This window comes from Sphaeramia orbicularis, chromosome 4, assembly GCF_902148855.1.
Source record: "Sphaeramia orbicularis chromosome 4, fSphaOr1.1, whole genome shotgun sequence".
Taxonomy (NCBI): domain Eukaryota; kingdom Metazoa; phylum Chordata; class Actinopteri; order Kurtiformes; family Apogonidae; genus Sphaeramia; species Sphaeramia orbicularis.
Window position 1 is genome coordinate 3,069,293 of NC_043960.1, and position 12,484 is coordinate 3,081,776.

Below are 12,484 nucleotides of genomic sequence, written 5' to 3' on the forward strand. Positions count from 1 at the left end.
GTGATTTGAACCTTTATTTAAAAATTCATTGGCGCCCCCTGGTGTTTAAATGGTAAGGCTATAGTATGTGCTCAAAAATGGCTCATTTTGGACAATGTTCAAATCTGGTTTAAAAGTGCTCTAGATCATTTTGGACACCCATGTGCATGTTTCCTGAATAGTTTCAAGGTAATTTGAGCCTTTATTTAATCACGTATCGGCGCCCCCTGGTGTTCAAATGGTAAGGCTAAAGTATGTGCTAAAAAAAAAGGGTAATTTTGGACCATGTTCAAATGTGGTCAGGAAGTGTTCTAGATCATTTTGGACACCCATCTACATGTTTCCTGAACAGCTTCATGCTAGCCTTAGTCTTCCACAGTGACCTTTCAGAGTGGGGGCCTGGGCGCAGAGTCGTCGTGTCGAACACTTCTCTGTTCATCACTCACTTCTACCTGAGCCGTCACACATCTAATGTTTAGGAAAGAAGATAGAGACTCACCTAATGTTTAGTAGTCCACATTTTACGTGTTCATTAGGTGTTCTTCTAATGAGACTGCAGCCCGGAACTATTTTTATTAAATAATTTGGTCCCACTCCCATAGGCTTTATAGTAAATGGGTTTTTAGTGTTTGCTTCATCAGGGGATAGACACAATTTATCTAAATCTCTGGGATTATTTGATACACAGAGCGAGTATGTTCATGTAATTTTAAAGTTTTATTATATATATATATATATATATATATATATATATATATATATACACACACATACACACACACACATGTATATGTACATTCTGGGCAAAAATAAAACACCTCTATCCGAATCTGAAACACTAAAGAAAGATTGAAATATTGAAAATATGTATACACGACACACACTGTTCTTGGCCTTTTGTTTTTTTCAGCGTCATCCTGGAACCAGTAATGCCATCAGCTGACACTTCAGTAAAACACAGATAACTGTAAGTCAGGCACAGTTTAGAACCACACACTCTCCATTTTAGAGGAACCTGTTGGAGGTTTTTGTGTTATCGCTGCAATAAGTTGGTTTTACAGCACCGCATTTCAGGTTGGGGTCGTGTATTTTGTCCCACATGATGAAAATGCGAGCTGTGTTGAACCTGTGAATCAGGAGCATGTCTCTGTAGTAGCATGGGTCATCCATGTCTGGTTTCTTCGAAGGAATGTGAAACCATAGCGTCTTCACACCCATATGATGAGCAGGTGAAAGTCCTGCTTTGGCCAAACACATCCCCATGTAGACGTCGTCAATGGGAAGAATGGTGATGGACTTGGACATGTTGTATATGACCATGGCCGTGTGACCCGACAGGAGGAACCCCCCACCGCCACAGTACGGAGGAAACCTGTTTGATTCATACACCTGAAAGGGGATGTAGTATTTGTTTTGCTTGGACCGAATGGGCATGGCGAACTTGATCAGATGTCCTATAAACAGGTGCTTGCTTCCATCGTTGTCCGTCAGACTCTGGAGATACTCCACCATGTTGTCCGTGTTGGCGAAGACGTCATCGTCGCCATTTAACAGGAAGCGAGAGCGTGGACAGTTGGTTTCCATCCACTCTAAGAACAGAATCTGCTTCAGGGTGAGGTTGAAGAACGAGTCGTTGAAGTCCCACTGGAGGATGTCCTCGTACTCCCGGTTCTCCAACATGAGAAGATGGTTCAGGCGCTCTTTCTCAAAGACGGTCCCTGTCGTCCCCGTGACGAAAACCCTCCGAATCCACACCCCTTTGTGTCGCCTCTCTTCAGCCCAGGTTTTGCGCAGGACCTCTCGGCGGTCGTAGTTCCCGGGGGAGCTTTTGATGACCAGCAGAAGGAAGACCTCTGCAGATTTATTAGCTCCTCCACATTTGTCGGGGACGTCCAGTAGCAAAGGGAAATGACGACAGTGACGATAGTAGAGGAAGTCTCGGATGTGACCGGGAAGAGAGCCGAAGCCTGTGACGTTGGCGGCGGATTGGTTTCGTTGACACGGTGACCAGGGGTAAACGTAGGATGTGCTTCTGGTGACTTTCTGTGGTGGATTATCCTGTTTTACATCCTCTTGGAGATGGATGAGTTTGTGGTCGATAACGTCCTTACAGAGATGAAGCATTAAAAGACCAAAGGTTCCCATCAGGAGGAACGTCCGTGTTTTTCTTCTATTCATCCTCGCACTACAAGAAAAGATCGTACAGAAACAGTTAGACAGACATGTTAGACAGCAAATAGAAGAAAATAAGTACAGTGGAAAAGGTCTGGGTCAAACTAAGCACTGTAAGTAGACAATTATTAACTCATAAAGACCCAGACGCCCACCATCGAACAGAACCATCTACTGTTGTTTAACTCAGCGGTTTCCGACCTCTTTTGGCTCGTGACTCCATTTTAACATCACAAATTTCTGGCGACCCCAGACATTCAAAACAAAGACATTTTTTTGCTAAAATTAATTTACTTTTGATCATGTAATAGTTTGCTATACTATGTTGCAAATAAAGGTTAATTGTAGAGGACATTTAGTCTATATAATGTATATTATTATGGACAGAGGCAGTAAATCCAGGTGTAGATTACTGCACAAAGGCTCAGGATCTGTCCAGTCAGTCCAGCTGTGATTTACAAGGAGGACAATTAATACTGAACAAACAAGAACTATGAATTATGAAAGAGCTGCAGCATCTGAAACTGACCACAGTGAACATTTGACACAAACAGAACCACAGTGCTGCAGTTTGTCATGTCTGTTATGGATTGGGATTATCTCTGTTAACTCACCATAGATTTTTCCATTAGTAAGGTTTGTTTTTTTATTTTTGTCAATTGCTAGAAATTTCAGGTGACCCCATTTGAATTCCAGGCGACCCCATGTGGGGTCCCGACCTCAAGGTTGAAAAACACTGTATTAGACGGTAAATAGAAGAAAAAAGGTACAGTGGAAAAGGTCTGGGTCAAATTAATCACTTTAAGTAGATAATTATTAACTCAGACCCAAACATCCACCATCAAACAAACCCATCAGCTGATCTAAAATGTTTAACACCTGTTCATCCACTAATCTTATCAATACATGGAAATAATTAGTGGAAAATGGTTTGTTGTCTTTTCGTGGTCATCAGATATGACCCATGTGGACCTTCAGAGGCTCCGTAGTGTCACTTTTTCTTCAGTGTTTTGTGTTTCTGATATAATAACCCTTAACTTTAATCTGAGCTTTTATGAATATCTACATGATCAGTACCTTCATTTGGTTTAGTTTCTCTTTGTTTCATTGTAAAAAAAGTAGAATTACATGAAAATCGTTACATTTACAAATTGTCTTTTTACAAGCAATATGAATAACCTGAACAAATACGAACAACCTGAAGTGTCTTAAGTGAAGTAAGTTTAATTTTAACAATATTCTGTCTGCTACTAAATGTTTTGGGTATTTGTAGATCCACTGTGATCTGTACGTTGTAATGTACATGTGGAAATGAGAAGCTGAGACATAATATTATTAAAATTGCAACGTGAAATCATGAATTGCGTACAGATAACACACCACTTTTGATTTGCCGTTTTATCTGTACGCATTATAAGCTTCCTGCGTGTATGTTCACACCGCATCAAATACCGCGCAATTAGCAGATAGGGTTAGGGTTAGCAGTTACAGATATGTAAATGTGTACGTATAGCAACCCAAATGTCATTAGAACTGGCATGACATACAACACGATTTCATGAGATCAGTCTGAAAATTGCACTTTTTTTCCTTCAAAAATTTAAGTTTTTTCATGTTCATGTCATTCACATTTTTTAAGATAAGATAAGATATTCCTTTATTAGTCCCACAAGGAGAAACCCCATAAGGATCATTTGTAGATGTAAATATTTTCATAATATAATTTTACATTTTTCACTCAAAACATTGGTCAAACTTTGGAGCTGACATTATTTATATGTTATTATTTTACTGGTCTGACCCACTTCAGATCATATTGGGCTGTATTTGGCCTCTGAACTAAAATGAGTTTGACATCCCTTACGTATGTTCATAAAAGCTCAGAGTAAATTCAAAGGTTATTATATTAAAAGTAAAGAAAAAATGACTTTTTCAACAAATTAATGTAAAAACAAGCATTTCCATCCACTGTCACTGATCCAGCTCCATGGGTTTTACTGGTGAATCAATGCTGCAGAAGATGATGGTGTTTCCATGGTAACTACGGAGCCTCTGAAGGTCCAAATGGGTCATATCTGATGACCATGAAAAGATGACAAACTGTAGTTTACACCAATTATTTATATGTATTGATAGAATTAGTGGACCAACACTTATTTAACTTTTTTATTTCAGATAATGGTTATATCTGCCAGTGGATGTTTGGATCTTTATGGGTGAACATGAGATGACACTTTCTCCGATAAATCTCCGACAAACATTCCACTTCTAATAACTTCTAATATTATCCTCTGTATTTAGAATTTTTCTGGTCAAATCTGGTATTTTCCTATATTTAATTCACTGACCATATAGATGTTCAAAAAAGCTCAGATTAAAGTTGAAAGTTATTATATTAAAAACAGAGAAAAATGAAGAAAACGTGACTTTTTCTACAAAATATATCATTAACTGAACATAAAACAAGTGTTTCCATCCACTGTCATTGATCCAACTCCATGGGTTTTACTGGTGAAGCAATGTTGTAGAAGATGACGGTGTTTCCATGGTAACTACGGAGCCTCTGAACGTCCAAATGTTTCATATCTGATGACCATGAAAAGATGAAGAACTGTATTTTACACCAATTATTTACATGCATTGATTAGTGGCTCAGCAGGTATTAAACAGTTTAAATCCTTGGATTCTTTTGGTTGGCAGTGACTGTTGAGTTGTTTGAGGGTTAAACTCATCAAAAGTGTGAATTTACTCAAATACTTTTGAAATATCACCCTTAAAAAGTGACTTTTCAGCTGATTTTTCAGCTGAAAATGAAAATGAAAATCTGACTTATATTGATCTTAAATGGCTAATTTAACTTTTTTTTACTTCAGATAAGGATTATATCTGCCAGTGGATGTTTGGGTCTTTATGGGTGAACATGAGATGACACTTTCTCGTATTATCTAAACCAGGGCTGTCAAACTCATTTTAGTTCAGTTCCACATTCAGCCCAATTGGATCTCCAGTCAGCTGGACCAGTCAAATAATACCAGTGAAAAAAGTGAAATTATATGATGATCAGGTTTACATCTACAAAGTTTCCTTAAAAATCTGAATAGCATGAAATGAATAACATCAAAAGTGTGAATTTACTCAAATACTTTTGAAATATCAGCCTTAAAAAGTGACTTCTCAGCTGATTTTTGCACAACAATAAAAAGGAAAATCTGACTTATATTAATCTTAAATGGTTAATTTTCATTCCAACTCTAAAAGCCATGAAAGTACAGTTTTACATGTAGTTGATTTAACTTTTCCAGGACTCTGGGAAACCTGTAGAGTTCATATGAAGCGTTTGACTTAAAAATGTAAAATAACAGAATATGCCACACTGATAGCAGAGTTGGACATTAAACTCCTGCTTTTAGTCCCAGTTTGTTTCACTCAGGTGTGCACCAGTGTCTGTACATCTACTCATCACACAGCAATGCGCGCTCACGGACGTACGTGTCCGCGCACACTCATCAAGCATCTGCTCACACTGACGTTTCTGTTTTGGTGTAATTCTAGTGATTACTCTGTTTCCAAAAAGTACACACACACAAACACAACACACTGTACTCACCTGTGGGTTCACCCGTCACCTGTGTGGTTCCGGACCTGGGTTTACCGGGCCAAACCGGGCCAAACCGGGCCGCTCACATGTCACCGTTTAAATCTCGTATTTTCTCGCGTTTTCATTGCCACGTGACTAGTAATGAACATTTTTAAAATTTATTTATTTATTTATTTTAATTTATTTTGGAGGCGATGTATTTTGTGGGTCATAGGTGAGGAGTTTACACTGTAAAAAAAAAAACAAAAAAAAAAACATTAGACCTGATTATTTCTTGATGATCTGCCCCGCCCATGGGAGGGGCTTAGAGGGTATTTTACCCATAAAGACCCCAGTGTTCCTTTATGAACTATAGAGGGTCTGCAGGTGACGTCACCGTTAGCAGAAGTCACGGTGGTTCCGCCCACTGAGTGGAAGAAAGAGGAGGATGAGTGACAGCGTTGGCTTCAGTTCTGTCTGAACTGAAGAACAATAGTGAATAAAAACAGGACCAATGGCCCTGGAGCTTAGCGGCCAAATTCAAAGCTTTGGGAAATGTATCCAGATCCATTTATTCTGCCCCAGTTCTGTGTATTTATTCTATTACAGAAATAGTCCATGTTTTGCTCATATTCCAGTCAGATCTGTCAAAAATTCAAATTCACCCTTGATATCATTGATACTGATTTATTGCATCCATCCACTTCCTATCTGTTATGATGGGGAAATTTTTCAAAGTCGCACCAAATCCAGAATCAGATCTGGCTCAGAATAATTTCAATACCTTGTGCTGACATCATCATACAGAAGCTGTATACCAAGTTTGAAGTCAATCGGAATTGTAGTTTTGGAGAAGAAGACGATTGAAATTTTTGTAACAGACGACAGACGCCGGACGCCACATGACGACAACAGCTGACAGCCTGTCGGCTGGTAAACTAAAAATGGGGCAGAGCTGTTGTGAGATTGATTGTATTTTCAGGTTCTTAAAGCAGTGGGAGCTATCGTTTTACAGACACCGAAAGACAAAGAAAAGAGAAGCAGATGGATCCACAAATCCAGGAAACCAAACCTAGATCTGTGGGTCCTGTTTGGTGTCAGCTAACATTCACTGATGCTGTATTTTTGGGTCCAGTCAGACCTGAAATGACCTGCTGTTTTGGCTAACGGTCCTTCTTAGTGCAGCTCTTGGTTTCATGATCAGATCTTTCCTGGTTTTTGTCTCATTTTGTGATTGTGAACCTTGTGCTCCTACATGATTAGTAAATGAACTGAAACTGAGGCCAACCTAGTTTTACAAATACGGAGGAACTGGAGAATAAAGCTACGACAGAGTATTAGGACCACAGAAGAAAAGAAAAACACTGGGCACTACCAGAATAAAGTCAGAAAACATGGAGATAAAACCTGGAATTTAATGAGAATAAAGTCGAATACAAAAAGAATCACAATGTTATGAGAATAAAGTCGTAGTTATAAAAAAAACTCATAATTTAACAAAAATGTCATTCATTTATGAGATTAAAGTCGTCATATTCTGACAATAAAGCCATAATATTACAAGAATAATGTCGTAATTTAAAAACAGGTGGGAACAGTATCATAATTTCCCAGAATGCAGTGGTGCCCTGCTGGTCCACAGCAGTAGTATCTGTGTTGGATAAAGGACTGGATCTGAACTAGACTCAGTAAATCTGCTCAGTCCCAGTAGATCATGCATATATTCACTGGGGTCAGTCCACGGTCTACTGGAAATGACCTTTGGATCAGCTGGTTCTGGGCCCTGGTTTTGGACCCTTTGGATCAGCTGGTTCTGGGCCCTAGTTTTGGAGCCTTTGGATCAGCTGGTTCTGGACCCTAGTTTTGGACCCTTTGGATCAGCTGGTTCTGGTCCTAGTTTTGGAGCCTTTGGATCAGCTGGTTCTGGGTCCTAGTTTTAGACCCTTTGGATCAGCTGGTTCTGGGCCCTAGTTTTGGAGCCTTTGGATCAGCTGGTTCTGGTCCTAGTTTTGGAGCCTTTGGATCAGCTGGTTCTGGGCCCTAGTTTTGGAGCCTTTGGATCAGCTGGTTCTGGGTCCTAGTTTTGGAGCCTTTGGATCAGCTGGTTCTGGTCCTAGTTTTGGACCCTGGTTGTCAGTCCTGATGAAACCATGTATATTAGTTTCAGGTCCACATAGCGCTGACCCCCTCCCCCCTGGATCAGGTCTGGATCCTCCATGTGTGTCCACATGTCAGTGTTCATGGACCACTTGTTCTTTGGTAGCTCGTACAGGTCCATGTCCAGTCCAACTGTCCTTCATTTCATTTCAGATTTCCCATGGTCCTTTGCTCTGGCTGTGTTTACTGCTATACTCCGTCATGTTGAGCAGGTTGGTTTAAGACACTCAGTCTGACTGAGAGGGGCGTGGCCTGGGGGGGAGTGACGTATGTGCAGACCCTCTATTAGGGTCCAAATACACAAATAAATGTACCAGAAACTAATAAAAGTGGATTTAGCAAAACATAACCCCCTTTAAGAATTAACAATGATCATCAGGGAAAATGTAAATAATGAAACGAGGCTGAATACAGTGAACGAGTCTGTCTGCATCTTAAAATGAAGCGATTAATACTCCAAACACACACATGTGAGGGAGGTGTGTGTGTGTGTGTGTGTGTGTGTGTGTGTGTGTGTGTGTGTGTGTGTGTGTGTGTATGTGTGTGTGTGTGTGTGTGTGTGTGTGTGTGTGTGTGTATGTGTGTGTGTGTGTGTGTGTGTGTGTGTGTGTGTGTGTGTGTGTGTGTGTGTGTGTGTGTGTGTGTGGGGTGATCTGCCTAGGCGGAGGTCTGCACTCTTCAAGTGCTTTTGTAGTTTTATTCATTTATTTTTTTATATTAAGTTTTGTTTTTATTAATGTAAGTTCTTACAGGATGTTTATAGTGTTTATCAAACATCTACAGTTCGTTACAGTGAGATGAGATGCATTTTATTGAAGGAACATACATAAATGTATAAACTTACAGACATACCACACAGAGAGGGTTTTTGAACATCAGAAGAGAAAAGAATAAATATGTCAATAATAATAATAATAATAATAATAATAATAATTATAATGATCAAAACAAAACAAAAATATTACATGAACTTTTCCCACCCCCCTCCCTCTTCCCTCTCACTTTCCTTTCATTTATATTCTCCCACAGTCTGTGTACATAGTTTATACTTCCCCCATCTGTACACATTCATCTGTACATAAATCAACACATTACTCGCAGCAAATACATCAATGTGGAAGTCATACAAGAAGAACCTACAGAGGGCTAATCTGAAATCAGTCCAGGAAGGCTCACATCACCATGAGGAACCAAGTCCAGAGAAGGAAGAATGTCCATGAAGGGAATTATTTTATTTGTTCTGGTGCATATTTGCATTTGGTGCAAATAAACTGAACTGAACTGAAATAAACTGAACTGAAATAAACTGAACTGAACTGAAATAAACTGAACTGAAATAAACTGAACTGAACTGAAATAAACTGAACTGAAATAAACTAAACTGAAACAGACTGAATTGAAATAAACTGAAATAAACTGAACTGAAATAAACTGAAATAAACTGAACTGAAATAAACTGAACTGAAATAAACTGAACTGAACTGAAATAAACTAAACTGAAACAGACTGAATTGAAATAAACTGAAATAAACTGAACTGAAATAAACTGAAATAAACTGAACTGAAATAAACTGAAATAAACTGAACTGAAATAAACTGAACTGAAATAAACTGAAATAAACTGAACTGAAATAAACTGAAATAAACTGAACTGAAATAAACTAAACTGAAACAGACTGAATTGAAATAAACTGAAATAAACTGAACTGAAATAAACTGAAATAAACTGAACTGAACTGAAATAAACTGAAATAAACTGAACTGAAATAAACTGAACTGAACTGAAATAAACTGAACTGAAATAAACTGAAATAAACTGAAATAAACTGAACTGAACTGAAATAAACTGAACTGAAATAAACTGAACTGAACTGAAATAAACTGAAATAAACTGAACTGAAATAAACTGAAATAAACTGAAATAAACTGAACTGAACTGAAATAAACTGAAATAAACTGAAATAAACTGAACTGAACTGAAATAAACTGAACTGAAATAAACTGAACTGAAATAAACTGAAATAAACTGAACTGAAATAAACTGAAATAAACTGAACTGAAATAAACTGAACTCCAAACACGTCTTTGTGTCACTTGACAAAAACGCAGACGTGTCATGTCATCATCATAGGAGTGTCGTGCAGAGTCGTCTGTACACTGACTGTCTTTGAGATCAGACGTTCTGAACACAAACAGGTGAAGTCATCAGAACAGGTTCTGCAGGACTCAGTCATCACATGTGAGTTGATAATAACACAGAGTTCAAATATATTTTCCTCATCTGCTGCGTTTCCATGAACTGATTTCCCTAAAACACTGAGAACTTGCATTTGAGGGACAACTATGACATTTCTGTTCCTAATCAGCTGGTTCGTGCTCAAAGGGTTAAATCATCCATGTTCAGGTCTCCATAAGGACCGCTTTTTTAACAAGTCATTGATCTCAGTCCATCATAATTCTGTCATTTCTAATTATTACACGTCTGGAACATCTTGAGGTTAAGGCGTCATTTGTGATATAACCGAGATAACGCAGGAAATTAGAGATGATTTAAAAAAAAAAAAAAAAAAAAAGGATTACCGGTAGAAGTTAATTACACACAGAACAAGAATAAAAGCAAAACAAACAAACAATAACAAAGACTGAATAAAACAACTAAAACCAATTAAAATATTAAAAATTTAAATAAGCTAAAACAAAAACAATTATTTGAAAAATATTGAAATTAAAAATGTGACTCCCCAACAACCTGTAGTGTTTATAATATCTATTATTTGAAAGAAATATACGTTTATTTTGGAGTGGAAGTAGTTCATATGTACATAGATTTTTTTTTTTTTTTAAACAAATCAGCTTTTTTTCTTTTTCTTCCATGACAAATTCACTATATTCCACTCCTCACACAGTTTCTATACAGCCTTTTCTCTTTTCTTTTCTTTTCTTTTCTTTATTTTTTTTTACTTTGGCTGATGGATTACCCATTGATCACCCGTTTCACAGATAACCCACTCATCAAACATCAATAACACTGGTCAACAACAAATGTATTGTTTCAGTTTTTGGAGCTGATTTAGGATCATTTTGGTGCTGAATCCAAAAATCACATTCATTTTGCTCAATCAGGTCAACTTTCTGAACTATGCTACATATTGGCTTTTGAACATTTTTGCTTACATTTATGGGCATTTTCACATCATATGATACAAAATTCTTTCATATTTCTTGCAATAAACGAGTTCTGAAGATTTGACTTTTGCCAATTTATGATGAATGTTTTTTTAATATTACAGGTGAATGAAATGGCTTCGACTAGAAGATCTGGCAAAAATAAACCTGACGTATTCTGCTCCATCTGCGGTGAATACACCATTGTACCTAACAGGAATCAAGTGATCAAATGATTTTTTTCTCTTAAAACCTATTTTGGGTGAGAACTACATAAAACAATCAACTGATAAAGTCACAAAAATGTCATCAATTTTGTGAGAAGATCAAATTTTTCAAAATGAAATTAGCAAAAAGACCTGACCTGATTGAGAAAAACAGATGTCATTTTTGGATTTAGCGGTGCAAAATGGTCCGAATTCAGTGTAAAAAACCTGGACAACTGGCAAAAACATTTTTTTGTAACCCAGTGTAATTACCTTAATTGTCCTGGTCTTAAATCAGTGAGTTTCCGTGCGGCGGCTCAACTCGTCTCTGAAGTGATGCACCAGTCGTGTTTCAGACTAAAACTGTCGTCCTCTGATGGAGTTTAGTGGTCACAGTTTCCTGTTCCATGAAGGCAGACCGTCTACTTCCACTGATCTGAGTCCAGCTTCGCTGCCTCTTCTTCACACTGGCACTGTCTGGACCGACAGCCCCTTAAACCAACCTGTCTCTGCTCAGACTGTCCCAGATTGAGTTTATTTAACTCCCTCAGATACATCCACTGTTGTTTCTTTTCCATTAGGACAGTGTTTTTCAACCTTGGGCTCGGGACCCCACATGGGGTCGCCTGAAATTCAAATGGGGTCGCCTGAAATTTCTAGTAATTGATAAAAATAAAAATAAAAATTTACTAATAAAAAATATATGGTGAGTTGAGAGAGACAATCCCAATCCATAACAGACAAACTGAGTCTGAAACTGCAGCACTGTGGTTCTGTTTGTGTCACATGTTCACTGTGGTCAGTTTCAGATGCTGCAGCTCTTTCATAATTCATACTTTCAGTTCTTGTTTGTTCAGTATTAATTGTCCTCCTTGTAAATCACAGCTGGACTGACTGGACAGATCCTGACCAAGGAAAATCAAATTCTCACTTTGTGCAGTAATCTACACCTGGATTTACTGCCTCTGTCCACAATAATATACATTATATAGATTAAATGTCCTCTAACATTAACGTTTATTTGCAACAGAGTATAGCAAACTATTACAGGATCAAAAACAAATTAACTTTAGTAAAGAAAGTCTCTGTTTTGAATGTCTGGGGTCGCCAGAAATTTGTGATGTTAAAATGGAGTCATGAACCAAAAAAGGTTGGAAACCAGTGAGTTAGTGTTTCTTCTTCTTCTTCTTCTTCTTCTTCTTCTTCTTCTTCTTCTTCTTCTTCTTCT

At 37.8% G+C, this 12,484-nt stretch overlaps 1 pseudogene; it reads right to left on the reverse strand.

Moving 5' to 3' along the window:
* Positions 1 to 864: 864 nt before the first annotated feature.
* The window catches only part of LOC115417514 (N-acetyllactosaminide beta-1,3-N-acetylglucosaminyltransferase 3 pseudogene), a 46,518-nt pseudogene continuing 34,898 nt past the window's right edge, over positions 865 to 12,484 (reverse strand).